At 39.4% G+C, this 24,162-nt stretch overlaps 1 protein-coding gene and 1 pseudogene across 12 annotated transcripts in view; one reads left to right on the top strand and one right to left on the bottom strand.

Moving 5' to 3' along the window:
• Window positions 1-24,162, bottom strand: part of PHACTR1 (phosphatase and actin regulator 1) — a 522,649-nt gene that overhangs the window by 139,592 nt on the left and 358,895 nt on the right. The window lies entirely within an intron of this gene.
• Window positions 7,172-7,335, top strand: LOC111724833 (annotated as a pseudogene).

Here is a 24,162-nt window from a genome sequence, read left to right as displayed (position 1 = left end):
CCTTCCTCTGTGTGAATCTAAAAATGATTTCAAAATGCTTTCTGAAGTTTAAAGGCATCATAGCATTCACTTGTCTAATCACCAGTCTAATTTCTAGCTAGCAGGAAGCCACAACGGCAGTGGAGCCGCCAGCACGCATGACACAAATTCATGCCTTAAAACTTGCCCAGTGAAGTCGCTTTGAGAGCTCCCCAAGCACCCACTCTTAGATGGTTTACTTTAATTTGAGGTACGACTTTTCTAGGCTTTGTAGTCTGATTTCTTAGCCTGTTCCCAGTCAGAAACATAAATTAGAAACCAAGAGGCTGGCTGACAGGAGGAGCCACTCACAGAAATGGACATAGGAGAGGGGATTTCAAAATAAAAAACCCTAAATCCACCTAATCCCTTTATTAGCCCCCATGAGCATCATTGTTCAGGGCATGGAATAGTAAAGAAATGTTTTAATAAGGAGGCTGAAGCACTGAGAAAATATAAAATTAGGTTCACTTTAAGGAGAAATGGGAAAAGTGTATTTTAAAGAGACATCCATTGAGGATTGACTTAAAAATTCTTCGAGGCATTTAAAAGAGATCATCTTTTAGTAAAAACACAAGGAACACCTAATTTCCTAATGCTTAATGAAGCATTACATTGCTATAATAATGTAAATTGTCATAAATCACTTGGAAATATGATTATTCATAAGGCTATAACTATGTGCCTGATTAAAGTATCAAAGAAATTAGCAATTTAATAAAAGATTACATTGATGCGACTATTTTCTAAGTACTTCAACCATTTGCATACATCCGAGTTCAGAATGATAACTTTTTCTTTTCTTTCTTTCTTTTTTTTTTTTTTTTGAGACAGAGCCTCAAGCTGTCGCCCTGGGTAGAGGCTGTGGCATCACAGCTCACAGCAACCTCCAACACCTGGGCTCAAGCGAGTCTCCTGCCTTTGCCTCCCAAGTAGCTGGGACCACAGGCGCTCACCACAACACCTGGCTATTTTTTTGTTGCAACCGTCATGGTTGTTTGGCGGGCCTGGGCTGGATTCGAACCCGCCACTAGGTGTATGTGGCTGGCGCCCTGGCCACTTGAGCCACAGGTACCAAGCCAGAATGATAACTTTTTCAAAGTGATGAAGCCAGAACACACCATTATGTGCTTCAAGCCTTTCAACTGCCATTGGCCTTTAGGAATCCAGACTCCCAAAGTCACTGGCAGTTAAAATTTGGCAGCTGTCACTAAAGCCATCTAGCACTTAAAAAGTTGGAAGATATTTGAGGGGTCCCAAATGGTCTTTTAATTCTTAATAATATTTTCTTTGGTCAAAGATGAGAGAATGTAAATATGGCTCCAATTAAGCCATAATTTGTATAAAACACTCAACCCCCAAACAGGGGAAAGTCTAGTATAGGAAAAACAAAAGGTTCCATGGCTTTGAAGCATGGAACCAGTGCTGGATACACTGGTGTATCCAGTACAGCACTGGATACACACATGTACATACACACATACATATATTCTTATACATAAAAGTCACTTTAAATTCTTTAAGCTATAAAAATAGTGCACATGTCTTCCTATTATGTGACTATAGGGTAAATATTAAAGAGATATGAAATTAAATATTTCATGAATGAATGAGAAGCAAGAATTTTCTATTCCAACCATCTAATCTGAGTAAAGTTTCTTGATGTATGTGCTAAAGGTTAACTTACTTAGCAAAGTGTGCAACTAAGACCAAAAGCTAAATTGTAGCAACCACACCATGGATCAATCCCATCAATGTCAGGTACCTACTACCATGTTGGGCGCAAAATTCTCTTTGCACTTTCATTCTCTGAAATAATGTGTCAGGCATTTCATATAGTCCTTTTATCAAGGAGTCAGGTAGGAGAAAAGGGAAAGTAAAAAGGGGGTTTCCAAAGGTTTACTAGGTAAAAATCTCTCCATGTGGTCAATATCGGCTCAAACCTAAAAAGGTTCTAGTCAAATGATTTCCTCCTACAGCCAATTTCCATATGATTCTTTGGAAATAGCATCATTTTGGGGGCATATACAGAGAACATTTTAAAAATACTTTATGCCCCCAACTACAGCCCCTATTACAGATAGAAAGGGCAGGAATGCTGAAGTGTATGTCCCATAGATTAAATGGGCATCCAGAAAAATGTGTTGCTGGTAAAGGATATAAAAACGTGGCACCCCCCAAATATGCCACTCTAGCATATTGATCATTATGCGTTAAAGGCACTTCAAAAACAGCAGATACATGAAGATCATGCTGACCTTCCTTCTGTTTCTTAAAAGGAGGAAATAATTTCTATGTGCAAGATGTTTTCCTTATACCAGAAGGAAAATATTCTCACCATGCAGGACAGGAAGCTGAGGCCAAGGGAAATCTACACAAACCAACCTTGTCACACTAACCCTCATCCTCCTTGTCATTTCTCCACCCAATTATATAACTACCCTAGCCCAAGCCCATTTTCCTTGTCACATTTTTATAATCTACTACTCCTTGTCCAATTCAGTATATAAGCATTCATCTCAAACTGTGTCTTAGGGTTTTCATTTCTTTAATAAAGACTCTTACACCATGTTAAAACTTGTATTGAATAAATCTGTACACTTTTCTCCTGTTGATCTATCTTATGCCAATCTAATTCTTAAGCCCAGTCAAAAACCTCTAAAAAGTAGAGGTAAGGCTGGGTACAGTGTCTCATGCCTATAATCCAGGGGTCCTCAAACTTTTTAAACAGGGGGCCAGTTCACTGCCCCCACAGACCATTGGAGGGCCGGACTGTAGGCCCTGGGATGAGTCAGCTGCTAAGCAGGACAGGAAGCAGTGGCAAAAACACCTGGCGGGCCGGCTAAATGTTCTAGGTGGGCTGTGTGTGGCCCACAGGCCGTAGTTTGAGGATGCCTGCTATAATCCTAGCACTCTGGGAGACTGAGGTGGGATGATCACTTAATGTCAGGAGTTTGCGATCAGCCTGAGCAAAGCAAGACCCCATCTCTATGAAAAATAGAAATATTGGCTGGGTATGGTGGTACATGCCTGTAGTCCTAGCTACTCAGGAAGCTGAGACAGGAGGACCTCTTGAGCCCAGGAATTTGAGGTTGCTGTGAGCTAGGTTGAGGCCATTGCACTCTAGCCCAAGAGACAGAGTGAGATTCTGTCTCAAAAAAATAAAAAAATATAGGAGACATAAAATTTTGCCTCCCCTAAAAGGCATATGGTAAAATTTTGACATTTGGTTAGGAGTATAGACTTGTAGTTCAACAGACCAAAGCTCAAATTCTGTACCTATTATTACTAGTTTTATGGCTCAGGGCAAGTTATGAAACCTTTCTGAGAGTCAGCTCCCTTGTTGCAGATTAGAGATAATGATATTTACCATGCAAGATGGTCATGATGTTTAAATGAGCCCAACTATGCACTAAACAACATAATGGACATTCAGCTTGGATACCATGGTGAATTTCTGATTCTATTGCTACAAGGTTTGTTCAAGACCATTCTGATCTTTTGTAGGAAGGACTCAAGCTTGGTGCAAACCCTTGTACAGATTTATCCAGCATTTAGCATGCTTCCACTAGCAATTAGGATTTTAGGGGAATATGTGGTTTAGATCTTTCTTGCATATTTTAAGAATTAAATAGCTAAATTCTTTCCTCCTTCATTTTCTCTCTTCTCTTTTCCTCCATACTTCCAAACCATTTATTTAGCTCTTAGTAGGTTCCAGATACACCAATATTTATTTTCACTTAAATATAAATGCAGTATAGTATTTTTGCAAATTAGTGACTGACCTAGTTAAATTCTAATTTACACATGCACACACACAACCAATTGAGTCATATAATTTAAACCAATTTTTTTCTTCTTGCATGGTTATTTGGTCTGAGTTCCAAAAAAGTAATCTTACTTGAATAAAATAAATATTTCAAAATATTATTAAATTCTTAATACCAAATGTTAACCAGGCACAGATGTACAATCTGGACATCTTCCATGTGGAACCATCTTCACACAAAAGGCATTTATTTAATCTGAACTATGTTCAACAGAATATTTTTCAAAGCACAGAAATATACCAGTAAGTAGTGGGGATTTCTAATTTAAATCCTTTACTACAGAGTGAAATTTTTATGGATTTTTAGAAATGACATATTTCTTCCTTTGCTGGAGGGAGATGGAAGATGAAGTCACAGGAGTAGCAATGATAAATTACCTTCCAGTAGGCTTCTTCCATTGAAGCTAGTATTAAAAATGATTAAAAGGTGGATAAGAGCAACCTCAAAAATCAGCTGGTCTTAAAAACTGATAAAACAAAGTTATAAAGAAAAGGTATAAAAAAAGGCTGCTACTTATTTACAAATTAAAATCCCTGAATAAACATACAAATTAGAGGAAAGCAAGTACATAGAATTTTCTAGAAAATCCCCTCTTAAACCATCTCAAACTACCACCATAGTAGGAAGTAATTAGTTGATTCTTATCGCTCTCAGTCTGGCCCTTGGCTTCTCCACTGTTAGCAGTTGGCTTTCAACTTTCTCTGGTTTGTTGGGTCCATTCATCTACTTCCCAGCTTTGAAAGTTTGCTGGATTTTCTCCCTGCTTTGTCTCTTCTCTTGGTCCTAGTAGATTGATGTGTCTATACTCCTTTAATATCATTTTATTGGTGCCATCAAGAGAGGGTGGAGATGAAGTCTTGTGTTCAGCATACTACCTGGATGTGAATCATGATTTGAGTCTTGTTAAGGACTAAATGCTTGTGTCCTTGCAAAATTCATGAGTGGAAGATCTAACCCCCTAGTGTGATGGTATTTGCACATGGGAGGTAATAGGGTTAGATGACATCATGAGGGTGGGGCCCTCATCACAGGATCATAGGGAGAGACACCATAGGGTCATGGAGATACTGATAAGAAGAGACACCAGAGAGCTTGCTGGTGCCCTCTGCCATGTGAGCACACAGTACAAGGTCAACTGTCTGCAAGCCAGGGACAGACCCATTATCTGGCCCCTTGATCTTAGACTTCCTGCTCCCAGAACTGTGAGCAATAAATTTCTGTTGTTTAAGACCCCCAGCCAGCCTTAGTCTGTGATATTTTGTTATAGCAGCCCAAACTAATACAGGTTTGTGTCTTTAACCATATCTTTACAGAAATGAACATTTGACTAAGGATAAAAAAGTTTTGAACTGAGGTGGCGCTTGTGGCTCAAAGGAGTAGAGTGCCAGCCCCATATGTCAGAGGTGGTGGGTTCAAACCCAGCCTCAGCCAAAAAAAAAAAAAAAAAAAAGTTTTGAACTGTATTCATTGCCAAGATGCCCACCAGTGGGATACTAAAGAACTGAACACACCCACTAAATGACTGAATCACGTGAGACTGTTCATTGGGCACTAACCATTACACACCTGTGTTTCAGTCTTCAAACAGTTTTGTGTCATAGGGAAGTAATTATTTAATGATTTTCTTTTCAAGAAAATAAACAGAAACAGATGTTATTACTGTCTTTAGTGACATGGACCCTTGGAAAGGCCATTTATTGAGGAACAGTCTTGGAAGCTGTGCTCTGCAGTTCTTCCAAGAAGACTGCTACAGCCCGGCCCAGCATCAGTAACAGGTCCCAGTAGGATGCTTCTGGTTCAAGTGTTGAAGGGATGGAGACTTGTATAGATTTTGAAGCACTGATTATAAACCAGCTCTCAATGGTTCAATACTTCCAAACCCCATGGATCCTTTTGACAAGGATCTTAGCTCAGCTTTTTGGACACTTGGAACATTCTGTCTCTTTGGGTCATTTGCATATGGTAGGACCTGTCCTCTTCCCGGTTACAATGGCTCCCTGACTCCTCTGAGACTTGGGCCATCTGACTTCAGAGGCAAGGTCTTCATCTTCAAACTAGCAATCTGAAGCAGTGCCCCTCAGAACTACCTAGTTCTGAAGCAGTGCCCCTCAGAACTGTCTCTAGTCCCTGCCTCACACCACATACCACCATGAGGCCCTGAATGCGAGTGACTCCTCTGCAGCATGGGACATGGGTAATGACAGGGAGGTGATGGGAACCTCTAGTGCTAGCAGCAACATGTACAAACCATTCATAATAGTTTTCTAGATTTCAACTTGTTATTCTTTTATCTGTTTTAGAGGAACAGCTATGAACATTAGTATTCTTGTCAAAATTTCAGGGATTCAAAACAACTATTATCACTCCCCCACCTCAAATCAGCAAGAATGAAAAATATTTGCTAATTGGGTAGAGGATATGAACGACTTTCATTTTCCCTCATCAGAGCTGGCTGTAGGATCTAAATTTAAGTGGCCTTCCTGTTCTCATTTTAAGATACACACATCCATTATAAGGCTTTAAATGTTTAATGCTTTGCACCTGGGCGAGAACGGCCATGCTGTTAAAGCTTCTCACTCTTCCTCTTGACAGCCCCATTCAGCCCTAACTATTCTTCCAACTGTAAGAATATACAGATTGGATTCCCTTAAAACCTTTAACATGTTCCCCCTCCTAAATCTGATCCTGGGGAGCTGTAATCTCCCCACACAGAGATGAGAAAGACAATGAGATTCTTTCCCAAATCATTACCCACACCTAAGAGCTGGATACAGGCTGAACTGGATTTAGGTGAAACTAAATAAAAAATGTTTGTCTTCAGCATCCAAACTACTCATTCTTTCATTTCTTTTTTTTTTTTTTTTGACCCTTTTCTCCTCCTTAGTTCTGGGAGCCACATTCCTTGGCAAGTTTGCTATGTTCCTGATCTTTCTTTATGCCACTTCCAAATTCATCTTGTGAATACTTCCTGAGACACTTACTCCCTGGTTTCTGCGAAGTCTAATTAAACAAAATGAAATAAATTTAAAAAACACCCCATATACACTGTCGTCTGATGAATTTTTGAGGCACTACGCCAACTCACAGATAGTAACCCTTGTGAATTTTTTAATGGACTAAAGACAAAGGCAGCCAGTCTAACACTAAAAGTATGAGGCTAGACTGGATAAGAGGTCGTTCCAATGGCCCTAAAATCACACCAGATACTTTCTGGGAAGTGGTTCCTAACAGTCTCTTCCAATTTTCAAGAGTTGAATTCTCCTTGAAGATTAAAAAACACCACACACACAAAAGATTTTAAGTATTTTAAAGCAGAGAGATTAATTGCTTCTCAGCCTTTTGGCTAAGATCAAGTATAGTATCTGTTCTTATCAGCTTAATACAAGTAGAGGGATTAGTACAATGGACCCCCTTCTATGCATTCCTCCATTTTCAACAACTGTCACTAAAATTCTTCAAAGTAGATAAATAAGTTCCCATAGCTCTCTAGCAGGAAAGTCCTGTATTGGGTGTGACAACAGATTAGTAGCTTGACATTATCAGGATTGATAACCTGCAAGCATCCTGCTGATGAGCACACATTTTTTTTTGCAGTTTTTTTTTTTTTGCTGGGCCGGGTTTGAACCCGCCACCTCTGGCATATGGGGCCGGCACCCTACTCCTTTGAGCCACAGGCGCCGCCCTGAGCACACATATTTTTAAAGTCTTACTTTGAGGGCAATTACACAAACTCCTCTGAGACCAGGTGTGGAGGAAGCTCACCACATCCCTTCCTTCCTTTGGGAGAGTTCAACTTCACTTAATTACAGACAAAAACTGAATATGGATTTGGGCTTTAATCAGCAGGTTACGCAATCCTAATTCAAAATAACTTTTGAAAACACAAGGATACCTGAGATGTAATACATCAAATCCTTACATATTATAACTGTAAAAAGTGGTTTTTGTAAAACCGATTTTAATCCTCATTGGATTGTCTACCATTTAGAAAGTGCTGACAAGTATTCCAATCCCGAGGCTGAGTCCGTACTGGAGAGCAGTGGCTGTCAGGCTCAGGAATCACAGTGGCCTCGATGTCTCACACTAGCAAATACATAGTCACATCGTAAACACGGGTATGTCACAATCGTACCTATAATACTTCATACCAGACTGTGTGTTCACATGCACACACCCATACTCATATAGGCCTGGTTGTATCTATAAAGCCCAGAGTAGTCCTGAACACCATGTCGCATGATGTACATTCTGAATCCAACAATCTCTCTCTCGGGGCTTCCCTCACAGATTCACTGTGAAATATCGTTCATGTGATCTCCATCATTTCACATGCAGCCCTGCTGTCCACGCATACTGCCGCACCCCTGGGGGAGGCCCTGTCTGCATTGAAAGAGGTTACTGATGTGTCTTCCTGTGGCCAGCCTCACCTGTTCCCACCTGGCTTTCTTACCACTGCCACAGCTATATGTTAGAAACTGTTAGATTGAGTTTAGTACAAAATCATCCTGTGAAAGAGATATTATCATTCCCATTTTGCAGATGGGGAAACTGAGGCATGAAGACATTAAATAACTTTCTCAAGGTCACCCAGCTATTTAAGTGGCAAACTGGGAGCTGAACAAGGTAATTTGGCTCTGGAGTCCATGCCTCTAACCATTCTGCAATACTGTCCCCCATTAGACTTCCCTCTCTGTGCCCATACCCCCAATTCACCCCGCATTTTAGGGATTCCTTCCGGGCACACTGTGGTTCTTTGCTGGCTCTACTTTCCCTACCTAGAAAACACATTGCTCTTAAGCTACAGAGAATTCTTTCTGCAGACTGCTCACAGCCTGAGTTAACATCACTCTCTCCCCAGGCTGGGGGCAGATGCCTCCTTCATACCCTTCTCTGGTTCAGCCTTGTGTGGCTGTCGGTTGCACACCTGTCTGCATACCCTGCGGCTGTATGTTCTTTAGGCGAGAGAGTCAGGCTTGTTCTTTAACACGTGCAGCACTGGCAGAGAGCTCTCAATCACCTGTCACTGAGCTGAATCATAAAAATGTGAAGAAATACGGTGGTATCACATGCTGGGTAAAAGATTTCCTCCCAAGAGGGAAAGATATACTCTAAAATGACAACAACGACGAGGACTGTACTGAGTCCTTACAGACAACGCCTTGATTTTCTGCACACGCCCTGCTTTCCCCACAAATGGGCTGGGGCAGAAAGGAGAGGAAGGACAACATGCCCTTTGCAGCCAGTGCCATCCTCTGCAGAATGCCATGCAAGAAATGAAAGAGCAGTCTGTGGAAGAAGCAAGGAGGTCTTGCATTCAATGGCTATGATGCAGAAGAGAGAAAACCAGCCTCTAGCAGCCAGCAATGTACTTCAACAGTCAGACTTCCTGTACTCTGCACTTGACTCAGTTTCCTAGCAACTCTCCAGGCCAAGCTCTATCTCAACAGTGTGGGTTTGGATGTCACAGCAGGGCACCTCACACAACCCACCTAATATTGCTGGGTCTTCTGTTTTCATAGTTTGTTGAAATGGAATGTGTTCTTTAGGAAGGCAGGCAGGGAAGGATAGAATGAGGGACTGAGGGAGGAAAGGAGGAAGTTAGTGGAACTAGACTGTAGACCAGGAGGGAAGCTCTTTATTACAATACATTTCTGCACTTACCTTTTATACATGGTAATAATGAATAAAGGATTTGGAAACCATTGAGACACTAGCTAAGGCAAGCTCTTTCTCCATGGGGAAGAGGAGGTACCAGGAGTGGCCATTCCAGAATGAAGACTAAGCAGGAGGTAAGGCAAGAGACGGGCCCAGTGCCCACGGGCTCCTTTGCCAAGTATGTCACCAGCAGGTTGATCTCATGCTACAGGTAGGGTGCATCTCTAGAAAGCAATTCCATGATCAAATAGAGGTGAGTTTGACTTGGGTGACTCTATGCAAAGAGAAGCCTTCGGCACACTTCCTACTCAGACTTTTTCTCTACAAGTTTGGATTCCTTGGAGATGGCACAGGGAATAGTTAAGTGGGAAAAAGAAGAATATGCGTCAGCTTTTTATGGTGACATCTGTTCTGCTGGAAGTGTTGCCAGAGCCGAAGACAGGTGTTTGAGGTCCACAGGCCTAAAGCTTTAGCAGAAACATTTAACACCGAGACCTCAGGCCTGCCACTTCGGGAAGGACCTGCTGGAGCACGCTGCTCCTAGACAGCAGCATGTGCAAAGGTTTGAAACTGCTCTTCTGTACGAAGCAGAGAAGGACCCAAGTCTGGGATGTGAGTTACAGTGGCAGGGCCAGGTGACCCAGGGGCGTCTTCCCCAGGGCCTGTGCTGGGGTATAATAGGGACCCCGAGAGGCCTCCCTGAGGGCATATGTTCTCAACATCCCCCATATCACATAGCGTGGCCTTCCTCTAATTGGGGAAAATTCACTTACCCACAAAAAAATTCAATACGTGTAGGATGATATGGTAGCCCTCCAATGAAATGACAAAAGGAACCAAATTATCAAGAAATTGCTAACCTTGCCGGGTGCAGTGGCTCATGCCTATAATCCTAGCACTTTAGGAGGTGTCTTGGGATCAGGAGTTCAAGACCAACCAGGATAATACAGTGAAATCTTGTCTTTACAAAAAGTTAAAAAAAAAAAATTAACCAGGCATGGTGGTATGTATCTATAGCTCCAGCTACTGGGAGGTTGAGGCAGGAGGATTGCTTGAGCCCAGGAGTTCAAGGCTGCAGTGAACTATGATCACAACACTGCACTTCAGCCTGGGTAACATTGGTGGGGGGTGGGGGAGGGAAGGGAAGGGCGGGGAAGACATTGGTAAGCATTATAAATGAAAAATCTCAAGTTAATTCTGAAGCAAAATGATGTTTTCCAACAAGTGTTAGATAAGTTTAAATTAATGGATTTTCATAAATATATTACATGATGCTAGTCTCTGGGTATTTCTTTGGAACGGTAGCGTTTCTTACCATGCACAAGGATTAATTTGCTATCTTATACCATATAAAAAATATGCTTGGAGGCCGGGCATGGTGGCTCACACCTGTAATCCTAGCATTCTGGGAGGCTGAGGTGGGTGGATTGCTAGAGTGTATGAGTTTGAGACCAGCCTGAACAAAAGCAAGACCCTGTCTCTACTAAAAAATGGAAAAGACTCTGTCTCAAAAAAAAAAAAAAAAGAAAGAAAGAAAGAAAGAAAGGAGAGAGAAATATGCTTGGAGTGAAAAAGAAGTTAAAAAAAAATTTTTTTTTTTTTTACTTTGTTCCTTCTGAGTTAGAAAAAAAAAGGAAGGCTGAAAAGGAAGACAGAGAGAGGAGGTTTTCTGAGAACCCTCTCATGAGGGGAGAATAAATACTTACTCAGGGTTTATCATGTGCTCAGTGCTTTGGATTCTTAAGTATTCTCCCTCCTATTTAGGATTATAAACACTATGGTTGGGCAGCACTTGTGACTCAGTGGGGTAGGGCACTGGCCCCATATGCCGGAGGTGGCAGGTTCAAACCCAGCCCCGGCCAAAAACTGCAAAATAAATAAATAAATAAACAAACAGTAAAATAAAACTGCATTAAAAAAAAAACACTATGGTTCCCATTTTACAGATGAGGCAACGGAGACTCAGCATTGCAGGAATAGTCCCCAAAGCAAGTGCATGGCTGGACAGACTTGAAAACCCATGGGGGCCTAGCACCAGCACCTGGGCTCTTTCCCCAGCCATGCTGTCCTCACAGGACAAGCATCAGAGCAATGAACTAACTCAGGGAGTTGAAAAAAGATATCATTTAATGAGCCACCAGGACTGGGACAACACTGCTTCTCTGAGGCCGAGGCAGCTCTGGCCTTTCCAAGGACATGAAGGGAGCTACAGTACCCCATCACAACTGGGGAGCATGCGCCCTTTCTCACACAGCCACGAAAGCCTAGGCGCTTCTGAGCAGGAATAACAGAGGAAGCAGAAAACCCATGAATACATTCAGTCCACTTTCCTTTTCCTGTTTAGAAAAGTTTAAAATGTGTCTCTGAAGTTTTAATTCATTGGTAATGTTGAATTTCTTGTTTGATTCTATTGGTACAGCACTGAGGACTAGAGATCGGTTTAAGGAGGAGAATAATATGAGATCCTATAATACATGCCACATGAATATTTAAAATTATCCTCCTGCTCGTAAAAATCAAGAGTTGGGTGGAGAGGCTATGGTTGCCTTGATTTATTTGAGACATCTGTCGAGTGCTTAGCACATGCACAGCTCTGTGCTAGGTGGGATAAAAATGTAGAAGAGGAGGTGGCTAAGAAAGGAGGTTACAATTGCTGGGGGATGACGGATGGATGGCAGTGCTACTATCTCTGACGACCGTGAGGGAGAAAGAAAGGGATATGATCTGTGCAGGCTAAAATTACGAGGTGAATTACTGCAAATTATGTTACATGCCATTTTAGAAGCCTGGGTCGGTGTGATTTCAAATATGCACACGTTCACATATATCCCATCTTCTCCACCAAAGACCACATTTTTGTGAAACTTACAAGGTATACTAACTAGTTACAAAACGGGTGCTAACTAAAAATTTGTTCGATGGAATCAAGCAGGTCAGATGGTGACTGGAATTCAAATTTAGCCCTTTAAGAGCTAAGGATGTATTTTAATTTGATATTTACTGCCTTTTAATAATAGTCCTCAGAGATTATGCACGGACATCCATTTTCCAAACAAATCCACATGACATCAGAAAAGATTGAGTTTCAGCTATTTTTTTTTTCTATTTTTTTGGAGAGACGCGGTCTTGTTCTTGCTGAAGCTGCTCTCGAACTCTCGAGCTCAAGTAACCCACCCGCCTCAGCCTCTCAGAGTGCTAGGATTACAGGCATGAGCCACCTACTCTGGCCAACGACTAGTGACCTTTAATTTAAAGGGAAATCCAAGAGACTGGGGATAAGTGGCAGATTTCTACAGAACAATGTTAGTGGCTCCAGATCAACACGGTGGCTGAATTCCTCCCATGGTACACCTTGTCCTTGGCACTTCCAGTCTTCAAGGTTCTGCAGATCTAAGACTCAGTCTGAGCAACTGAGCTAGCATAGACCTTGCTCAGGTTTTAAATAAACCAAGAGGCTACTAAGCACCTCACTTTAATGGGCCAGCCTTGATACTTTAAAAAGTATCATGTTTAGGCCAGGCACGGTGGCTCACACTTATCATCCTAGCACTCTGGGAGGCCAAGGTGGATGGATTGCTTGAGCTCAGGAGATCAAGACCAGCCTGGGCAAGAGGGAGACCATGTCTCTGCTAAATAAATAAATAAATAAATAAATAGCTGGGCATTGTGGTGAGTACCTGTAGTCCCACCATGGGAGGCTGAAGCAAGAGGATCACTTGAACCTGGGAATTTGAGGTTGCTGTGAGCTATGATGTCATAGCACTCTACCCAGGGAGACTGAGTAAGACTTTGTCTCAAAAAACCAAAAAAATGTATCATGTTCAGAGATTTAAAATCTACCAGCAGTATCACTAATGACAAGCAATTTAACCTTTACCTCAATTTCCTCATCTAGCAACGGGAAAATAATGTTACCATTTATTTCATAGGGCATTGTGAGGATGAGATGAGATAATCCAAACAGAAGGCTTGAAAGTTGCTCATTATCATTATTCTCTCCTAAGTTATAGTTTTTCCATTTAGTCATTAAGCTTTCACTATTTATATATAAATAATAAGACATTATTCACTTACAAAAAATGTATACAGTACATAAATGTATTCCTTATTAAAAAGGGCACACCTCTGTAGCTACCAGAAAACAAAACTTTGCAAAAAAAGAACTTTGCCAGCTCCTCAAAAGACCCTTCTGTGGCCCTTCTCCATGTCAATTTCCTCTATTTTCCCTAAAAGCAAATACTGTTCTATCTTCTAAAATACTTTAGTCTTCTTCCAAGGAGGCCTTGAATGACTTAATGCATGCCAAGTGCGCAATAATTGTTGGCTATTTTTTTTTAAGACAATAAAAGGAACACTCAAAGCAGTTTTCCACTTTGCCACACGACATTGCTCTCATTTTATAATTGCACTTACCTGTAACACTTCTCACTGTTAGCCTCACTGTCTCAGGGCAGAAGCAGCTGGCATTTATCACCCTGCATACAACAGTGGGACTTCACAGCAGGCTGGATTTGTAAAGCTGGCTTCTATTAATCAAGTACACATTCCCCCAATTTCAGTCCAGTCAACTGCTCATCATTAGCCTCTCCAGCGTATCCATGAGGTGCCAGGGGCCAGGGGCAGTGGCTCATGTCTGTAATCCTAGCACTCTGGGAGGTCGAGGCAGGTGGATCACTTGAGCTCAAGAGTTCGAGACCTGCTTGAGCCAGAGTGAGATCCTGAGCTCGACTAAAAATAGAAAAACGAGCTGGGCATTGTGGCAGGTGCCTGTAGTCCCAGCAACTTGGAAGGCTGAGTGGCTGAGGCAAGAGAATGGCTTAAGCCCAAGAGTTTGAGGTTGCTGTGAGCTGTGATGCCATGGCACTCTCCTCAGGGTGACAGAGTGAAAGTCTGTTTCAAAAAAAAAAGTGTCCATGAGGATCTGGAGCCTTAAGAATTGCATTTTGCTGATTAGATTCATCCAGAACTTTTCCAGAAAAACCAGATAATTCCAGCACCGTATTGGAAGAAGAAAAGTGAGGAAGCAGAGCATTAAGAAGAAAATGTGTAGCATATAAACCACCCAGGGCCCCCTCATCACACAGTGGTGTACCCGCACAGCATTATTCATCCAAAAGCAGAAGAAGGCCCACAACTGGGTTGAGAAATTACTGTGCACCTGCTGTTTTTGTCAGAAGAAACGGGTTCTTATCCTTTAGGCCTAGCTCTGAATTCAGCAGGAGGTGTGGCGGATAGTCCTCTGTGAGAGTCCCTTCTCAAGCATGTGGTGCTCATCCACATGTTTCCATTATCTTCCACTTATTTTCAGCCCAAGTTCCAGTGCAGCTGGAAAATGTGAGGATTTAAAGCAGTGGAGACAGGAGCCCCACTATCCACAGTGGCAAGCTCAGTAACTTAATATACCTTGTTGGTGGTTTTTCTCCCTCTGTGACTTTGCCTCACTCTCGTTGCCTGAGATTACCTCTCAAGTAAACTACCTGCAAACAAACCCTTGTCTCAGGATCTGCTTTTAGCAAAGTGCAAACTAAGACGTGGGCAGAGGGAGAAGAAGGTATAGCATCAAAAGACATCCCTTTGGGAGGCAGAATCAAATGTGGCTAGATTGATGCCTGGTGGGGGGAAGGGAGGGGTGAGAGTGGGGAGAGAAGGAGTGGGGGAGAGGGAGAGAGGGAAAGAGGGAAGGAGAGAAAAGAGATAGAAGGAGAGGGAGAGAAAGAGAAAAAGAAGAGAGAGAGGAGGGAGAAAAGGAGAGGGGAAGGAGAGGGGAAAGAGAGGGGGCAAGAGAGGGAGAGAGGAGGGGGAGAGGAGAGAGAAAGGAGGGAGAGAGAGAGGGAGAAAAAGAAAGAGAGAGAGAAGGAGGGAGAAGGGAAGGGAGGGGAGAGAGGAGGAGAAAAGGAGAGAGGGGGGAGAGAGGGACAGAGATGGATACAGGGGGATGGGGAGTGGTTCTCCCCTTTTAACCATATGTGTGGCCTTAGGGAGGTCACTTTATGTTGAGTTGGACTGCAGTAGAATAAGGAAAAGGTATACAAGTCTTCAACCAAATAATTCTCCAGCAATATAAAAACAATTCTGGGCTAAGCCTGTCCTGAGTCATTATAGCATTTAACTCTGAGGACTGAAAGGGAAACAAACATTAAGATCCCATACAGTTCTGTTACCCATAAAATGAGGGCATTGACCCTAACTTGGAAGGAAGTTGAAGCTATTTTAAAGTTCCGGCCCTGGAATCAGACAGCGTAGTTTGAATTCCAGCTTTATCCTTTCACCACTAGGTGATCTTATATAATTTTTTAAAAATCTCTTTAAGACTCCATCTTCTTATATGTAAAATAGGTTTATGACTAGCTCCTTCCTCTGAAGAGTAGCTTTGAAGTTTCCATGAGAAGATGTGTGCAGTTCATTTAGCACTGTGTCTGGGATACAGTAGGGGCGTAATAATGTCCACGTTACTTGCTATTATTGTGATGATGGTTTATAGCTTTTAGATAATTCTCTGTTGGAGATGGGGATCCCCTGTGTGTTAGAGGCCGTTTAGTAGCATCCTTAGCTTCTATCAAGTAACCCTTACCCCTAAGTCTGTGACAATCAGTAGTATCTCTCGACATTGCCAAATGTCCTCCCCAGTGCAGGGTGTGTCTGTGGCAAAATGCCTTGGGTTGAGAACTGCCAAGCCAAAGAAACTAGTTTCTAACTCTAAATCTGTTGATTGTTGGTTTTGGAATTTGATTTAACATAGGACAATATGTCTTCCTACTGTATATGTCCGTATTTGTTACCCTACACCTAAACAGTATCTTGATGCTCTCATACTTTAATATTAACAGAAGAATGTTTCCCAGGGAAAAAAGGTTTACTTGGATGCTCCAGGTAAGTCAGAAAGGAACCTGAGCCTGGAAAGACTATGCATTATTCCTGGGGAGGTAGCAAGAATAAAGGCCCCAGGGATGAACTCAGAGCAAATGCTTTCTCCACTTTAAGACTTAAACTTTGAGGGGTCTCCAGAGCTTTTGCAAAGAAAGAAAACATTGTATTCCATTTTGATCTTGAGCTAACCTGTGAGAACAGCTAGAGCTTGTTCCGGCAAGAGCAGGGTGGTGGGGGCAGGGCACGGAAGCCACCATGGCCACCCTGCTTTGGGAGGCTAAGAACTGGAAGGCGTCTGGCTACCTGTAGGACCCGAATCTGTGCTGTGCGTCGCTGTGAGTGAAATGTTTCTGGAGACTTTACATGTACTTCTTCGATTCGCTTAGTATTTTTTCCCCCAAATTAACACTGTTTTTACTCCTTTTATCCCTGGGAATCGAGTTCTGACACTTGCAGGTCACCTTGCTCAATACTTATGTTATTTCTAATAACTGGTCCTAGAACTGCAGTTGTAGAACTATCATGTTAGTCTGCAAATGATAATAATTTGTTCCTTCTTTTCCAATCTTCATAATTTCAATATAGTATTTTTGATTTACCACCCTGGCCAGGGCCACTGGTTCAATGGTGAAACAGAAACCTAATTAGTGGGCAGGGGCATCCTTGCCTTATCCTGATTTTAACTGCTTTTTAACAATTCAGCATTGAGAATCATGTTTGCTCTCTTTATTTTTTGTTTCATTTGGTTTTGTTTTTATTGTTATCATATGCTTTCTTAATATAAGGAAGTACCCTTTCTTTTCCTAGTGCATTTTCTATTAATCATGAGTAGGTATTAAATATTTTAATATAATTTTTGTGTCTACTACATATATTTTCTCCTTTAATGGTAATATGACTTATTGAGTCTAATAGGATGACTGGTGAAAACTGCAATGATCTGTTCCTTGAAAGTCTGGCAAAACATGCTTTAAAACGTTTGATGTATTCTCTGTTGGAAAAACTTTACCTATTGATTGAATTTATTTAATGGTTACAGACTTGTTCAGATTTCTATTTCTTCTTGGATCAGGTTTGACTAGTTATCTTTTTCTAAGAATTTATCTCATCTAAATTTCAAAAGTTATATATTGTGTTCTCTTACTATCCTTTTTACACTTCATTCCCTTTTTATTTCTAATATAGTTTGAAAGTCTTTTAGCTTTTTCTCCTTGGTTTCTTCACCAAGGGATGCTAGTTGTTATTTTCTGTTATATATATTGCTATTTTATTAATTTCTGTATCTTTGGAATCTCCTTCCTTCTTCTTTCCTTGGATTTATTCTTTTGTTCTTCTGCTTAGTTTCTTACATTGGACATTATAATTTTTGTTCTTTTCCCATATGAACACTTAAGGCTCTAAATTTCCTTGCATCTCACAAGTTTAAATATGTAGTCTTTTAATTATTTTTGTTCTAAATATTTTCAATTTCCATTGCAATTTACTTATGTACCCATGAGTTGTTAAGATATATATATTTTTAATTCCACATACAATAAACAACAATAAAAAAACAAAGGACCCAGAGAACAATTGGTTCTCTGAAAACATAAACAAATTGATAAGCCATTACCTAAATTAATCAAGAAAACAGAATATTCAAATAAACATAAGCAGAAATGCAAAAGCAGATGTTACAACTTATACCATAGAAATGCAAAGACCATCAGGGATTATTATGAACAACTGTACATTCACGAACTAGAAAACTTAGAGGGGTCAGGCATGGTGGCTCACACCTGTAATACCAGCACTCTAGGAGATTGAGGCAGGTGGATTGCCTAAGTTCACGAGTTCAAGACCAGCCTAAGTCAGAGCAAGACATCAGCTCTAAAAATAGCCAGACATTGTGGCAGGTGCCTATAGTTCTAGCTACTCAGGAGGCTGAGGCAAGAGAATCGCTTGAGCCCAAGAATTTGAGGTTGCTGTGAGCTATGATACCACAGTACTCTATGAGGGTGACAAAGTGAGACTCTGTCTCAAAAAAAATAAAAAATGAAAGAAAGAGAAAAAGAAAACCTAGATGAAACAACAGATGAGTTCCTGAAAACATATAATCTCTTGGTATTAAATCAGTAAGAAACAAAACTCTTGAATAGACCAATAATGAACAGCAAGATTGACTCAGTAATGAAAAGTCTCCTACTTCTTCCAAAAAAATCCCAGGACTAGATAGATTTACAGCCAAATTCTACCAGACATACAAAGGGGAACTAGTTCCAATCCTATTGAAAACCTTTCCAAAGATTAAGGAGGAGGAGGAAATACTCTATAACTCATTCTACAAAGTCAATTATCACCCTACTACCAAAGCCAGGAAAGGATGCAACAAAAAACAAAGCTATAGCACAATACATCTGAAGAACACAAACATAAAAATCCTTAATAAAATATTGACAAATCGAATCCAATAGCACATCACAAGGACAATTCGGTATGTTCAAGAAGGTTTCATACTAGAGATGCAAAGATGGTTCAACATATACAAATCAATAAATGTGATTCACCACATAAACAGAATTTAAAACAAAAATTATATGATCATCTTAATAGACACAGAAAAAGCATTTGATAAAATCCAGTATCCTCTCATGATAAAAACTGTCAACAAACCAGGCATGGAAGGAACATACCACATGATAATAAAAGTCACATATAACAAACCCACAACCAACATCACACTAGACTGGTAAAAGTTGAAAGCATTTCCCTCAGAACTCGACAAGGATGTGCATTTTCACCACTTCTATTCAACATGGTACTTGAAATCTTAGCCAGAGCAATCAGGCAAGAGAAAGAAATAAAGAGAATTCAAATTGGAAAAGAGGAAGTCAGATTATCTGTGTTTGTTGATGATATGATCTATACCTAGAAAACCCTAAGGTTTCCTCTAAGAGACTCTTAGTTTGAATACAAATTTAGCAAACTTTTGGTTTATAAAATCAATGTATAATAATAAAATTTCTATGTACCAGCAAGGACCAAGCTGAGAACCAAAACAAGAACACAATCCAATTTACAATAGCTGCAATTAAAAAAAAAAGCTAGGAATAAATTTAACAAGGAGGTGAAAGATCTCTAGAAAGAGAACAACTAGAAATCACTGATGAAAGAAGTCATAGATTACACAAATGGAAAAACTATCCTTAAGGATCAGAAGGAACAATAATGCTAAAATGACTATATTTTCAAAGAAATCTACAAATTCAATGAAACTCTTCTCAAAACACTAACATCATTTTTCAAAAAAATAGAAAAAAGTCTAAAATTCATATGGAATAAAAAAGGCTCCCCAATAACCAAAGAAACCCTTAGTAAAAAGAATAAAACTGAAGTGATCACATTACCTGACTTCAAATCATGCTACAAGTTTACAGTAACTAAAACAGCATGATATAAGCATAAAAGTATGCACTATTCCATACATGTTTCTGAGAATATTGGACAGCCATTGATAGAAGAATGAAACTAGATCCCAATCTCTTACCATGTATAAAAATTAACTTGAGATGAATTATTAAAGACTTAAATCCAAAACCTGAAACAATAAAAATCCTAGAATAAAAATTAGGAAAAAATAATCTGGACATTAGCCCTGGCCATAAATTTATGACTAAGATCCTCAAAGCAATAAAAACAAAAACAGATAAATATGACTTAAACCAAAAAGCTTCTAGAAAAAGAAATAATCAAAAGAATAAATAGACAACATACATGATGAGAGAAAATATTCACAAACTACATGTCTGACAAAGGACTAATACTCATATCTAGAATCTACAAGGAACTCAACTCAGCAAGATAAAAGCAAACATCCCCATTAAACAGTGAGTAAATGATATGAATAAGCTTTTTTCTAAAGAAGACATACAAATACTAAACAAATATGAAAAAATGCTCAGTATCACTGATCACTGGGGAAATGCAAATTACAACCAGAATGAGACACCATCTTACCTCAATTAGAATGGCCATTACTATGAAGTCAAAAAAGCAATAGATCCTGGCACAGATGCAGTATAAATGGAACACCTGTACATTGTTGATGAGAATGTAAGTAAGTACAGTGTCTATGGAGATACAATGGAGATTCCTCAAAGAACTAATAGCAGCTCTACCATTTGACCCTTCAATTCCACACTGGATATCTACCCAGAGGAAAATAAATTATATAAAAAAGATACTTGCACTCATATGCTTATCACAGCACAATTCACAATCCTTAAGATATGGGAGTAACCTAAGTATCCATTAAGTGATGAGTGTATAGAGAAAATGTGATATATATACATACACACCATGGAGTACTACTCAACAATAAGAAAGAATGATTGTCTTCTACAGCAACTTGGATGGAATTGGAGATCATTATCCCAAGTGAAGTAACTTGAGAACAGAAAAATAAATGCTGCATGTTCTCACTTATAAGTAGGAGCTAAACTATGGTCCCACAAGGACACACAGAGTGGTAAAATGAACACTGGAGATGCACAAGGGGGAGGGTGAGTATAAGAAAGAGATAAAATATTACATATGGGTACAACGTGCATTACTTGAGTGACAGTTACACCAAAAGCCTAGAATTAAGCACTATATAATATATACATGTAAAAGAATTCAACTTGTACCCCCTGCATCTATTAAAAATTTTAAAGAATGGGGCAGTGCCTGTGGTTCAAAGTATTAAGGCGCTGGCCCCATATGCCAGACGTGGCAGGTTCAAACCCAGCCCTGGCCAAAAACTGCAAAAAAAAAAAAAAAAAATTTAAAAAAATGAGAATTCCACTATATATTGGATAAAGCTTAAAATGTAAAGAGAAAGAATACCATCCCCCCACCAAGAAACTCCATAGGAACAGCAGAATTTCAGCTTCCAGCCATGATACAGTAGCCAGATTTGATCTTTAACTGCTAAAACCTGGGAATTTGGACAACTTAAAAAAAATAGTTCAGACATACAACAGGACTGTGATCTACAAGAAAAGGAAAATCAAGGAAGTAGGCAGTATGATCTCCCTGTTTCTCTGTCTGGAGACACTTTCCAGTCTGTGGTAAAGGGACAGGAATATCAAAGAGCTTAGCAGTGCTACTGAGTTGAAGAGATGGAGACTGTGTTTCACAGGAAGACTGAGACAACTAGACTATGAGAAGCAGAGTACTAGAGAGAAGAGAGTTGCATAGAGCAAGGGCTTCAGAAGCCCTCTTGAGTTTTTGGCTGAGATTCAAAACTGTTGAGCACATCACAACCTCTTGTGGAAGGGAGAACTATCAGAATGCTGGAGATATACAAATTCTGACCATTAATAATGAAGAAAAGTCGTTTAATATTTGTGGCATTACCAGAAGGCCTTAGAAGGGCTAAATCAGCCCTAGAGGGAAAAACTACTCTAGACTCATTCACACAAACATAAAAACAAGCTTTGGATGACCACACAAATAACCTCTAACTGAAACAAACCAAATACTCTATAGAGGAATAAAACAAAATCCAAACAGTCAACGATGTGACACTACAATGTTCAGTATTGAGTTAGAAATTACTAAGCACTTAGAAAAGCGAGAAAATATGAACTATGGCCAGGAGAAGAATCGGCCAATAGAAATAGCTCTCAAAATAATAGAGGTAATGGGATTTGCAAACAAGAACTTAAAAACAGCTATTTTATTTATACCCAAGGATTTAAAAGTAAATATAAGATAAATAGAAAAAAATTTAAGATGAACAAAAAAGGAATTAACAAAGACTTGCAGAACTGAAAAATACCATATCTGAACTGAAAGTTTCACTTGTGAGATTAACAGATTAGACAATATGAAAAAGAAAATCAGTAAGGAGAGCTAGGACTAGAGATTACCCAAAATGAAACACAAAAAGAAAAATGGCTGATAAAAATTAAATACAGCCTAGGAGATCTATGGGAAAGTAAGAAAGATCATAACACTTGACTTTGTACACATAATTTGAGATCCAAAAGAAAGTGAGAAAGAAGGAGCAGAATAGGTTTTTAAAAATAATAGTTACCTTTTTTTCCAAATTTGGTAAAAACTACAGAAGTATAAACCCACAGATGCAAAAAGCTCAACAAAGTATTGAGCAGGATACTTTGGGATACTCCCAAAGTATTGGAGCAGGATACTCCAAGCAGGATAAAGATAAAGTCACACCAAGGCATATCATAATCAAATTATTCCAAGTTAGTGATAAGGAGCAAATCTTAAGAGCAGCTGGAGAAAAGATATGTGTGTGTGTGTGAACAAAGAATCATCTCTGACTTTTTATCAAAATGATGTAATCTGGGAGACAATAAAATAATACCTTTAAATTGTACAAATTAAAAAAAAAACACCTACTATTCTATGCCCAGAGAAAATATCCCACAAAATTAGGGTGAAATTAATAAATTTCCAGGTAAGCAAAAACTATAACATTTCATCACTAGGAGGTCTGCACTAGAGGAAATTCTCTAAACTGAGGAAAATGACATTGGACATAACTCAGTTTTATACAAAAGAATATACAGTAGAAAAATCAAAAATATTTTTATAATTTTTTAGTTAATTTAAGAGATAACATATAAAAAGTAATAATAAATTATGAGGTTTATAATATATATTGAAACGAAATGTATTTCTACTAGCACAAGTACTGAAGAAAGAAATAGACGTTTACTATTTTAAGATGCTTATGTTGTGCATAAAATGGTATAATGTCTGATAATAGACTGTGATAAAATAAAGATAAATATAGTAAGTCTAGAACAACCTCCAAAATAAAGCAATATAGCTAATAATTGAATAGAGTACGTAAAATGTTAAAAAAAAATTCAACCCTCAAAATGGCATGACAAGAGGGAGAAAGGAGGACAGTTGGGACAAATGGAAAGTAAGTAGCAAAAATGGTAGATTATCTCCAACCACATCAATAAGTCATGAAAATAAAATCCTATGTAAAATACAGTGACTCTGGGCATCTACCCAGAAGGAAAAAATCCTTGCACTAGACTGTTTATCGCAGCTCAATTTACAATCACCAAAATGTGGAAACAGTCTAAATGCCTACCAACCCAGGAATGGATTAATAAGCTATGGTATATGTATCCCATGGAATACTATTCAGCCATTAAAAAAGATGGAGACTTTACAGCCTTTGTATTAACCTTGATGGAAGTGGAACACATTATTCTTAGTAAAGCATTGCAAGAACGGATGGAGGATGAATCCTATGTACTCAATTTTGATATGAGGACCATTAATGACCTAGTACAGTGAGGGGTGGGGGAAAGGGAGAGCAGAGAGAGGGAAGGAGGGAGGGAGTGGAGGTCTTGGTGTGACACACCTTTTGGGGGCAAGACACAGTATAAGAGAGACTTTACCTAACAAATGTAATCAGTGTAACCTAGTTTCATGTACTCTCAATGAATCTCCAACAATAAAAATAAATAAATAAAAATAAAATACAATGACCCTACAATATGGTATATAATATTTTTAAAATATAGAGACATTGTTCAAAAGTGAAAGAATGGGTACAAGATACACTATTCAGATATCACTATTCAGTGTAATTTAACCACACTTAAATTACCTCGAAAATAGAAGTCAAAAGTGTTTGAAAAATAGTTACATGTTACAAAATTGAATACTACCAGGATACATAATCAATGGGTTCAAGAAGAAATCACAAGGAATATTCAGAAGTGGATAATAATGAAAATGTCAAAAATATTGAAAAACAATTTTTTTGAGACAGTCT

The sequence above is a fragment of the Otolemur garnettii genome, unplaced genomic scaffold, assembly GCF_000181295.1.
Source record: "Otolemur garnettii isolate 467f Iridium unplaced genomic scaffold, OtoGar3 scaffold00026, whole genome shotgun sequence".
NCBI classification, from domain to species: Eukaryota; Metazoa; Chordata; class Mammalia; order Primates; family Galagidae; genus Otolemur; species Otolemur garnettii.
The sequence above is the reverse complement of the archived record's forward strand: the minus strand, read 5'-3'. Positions and strand labels throughout refer to the sequence as shown.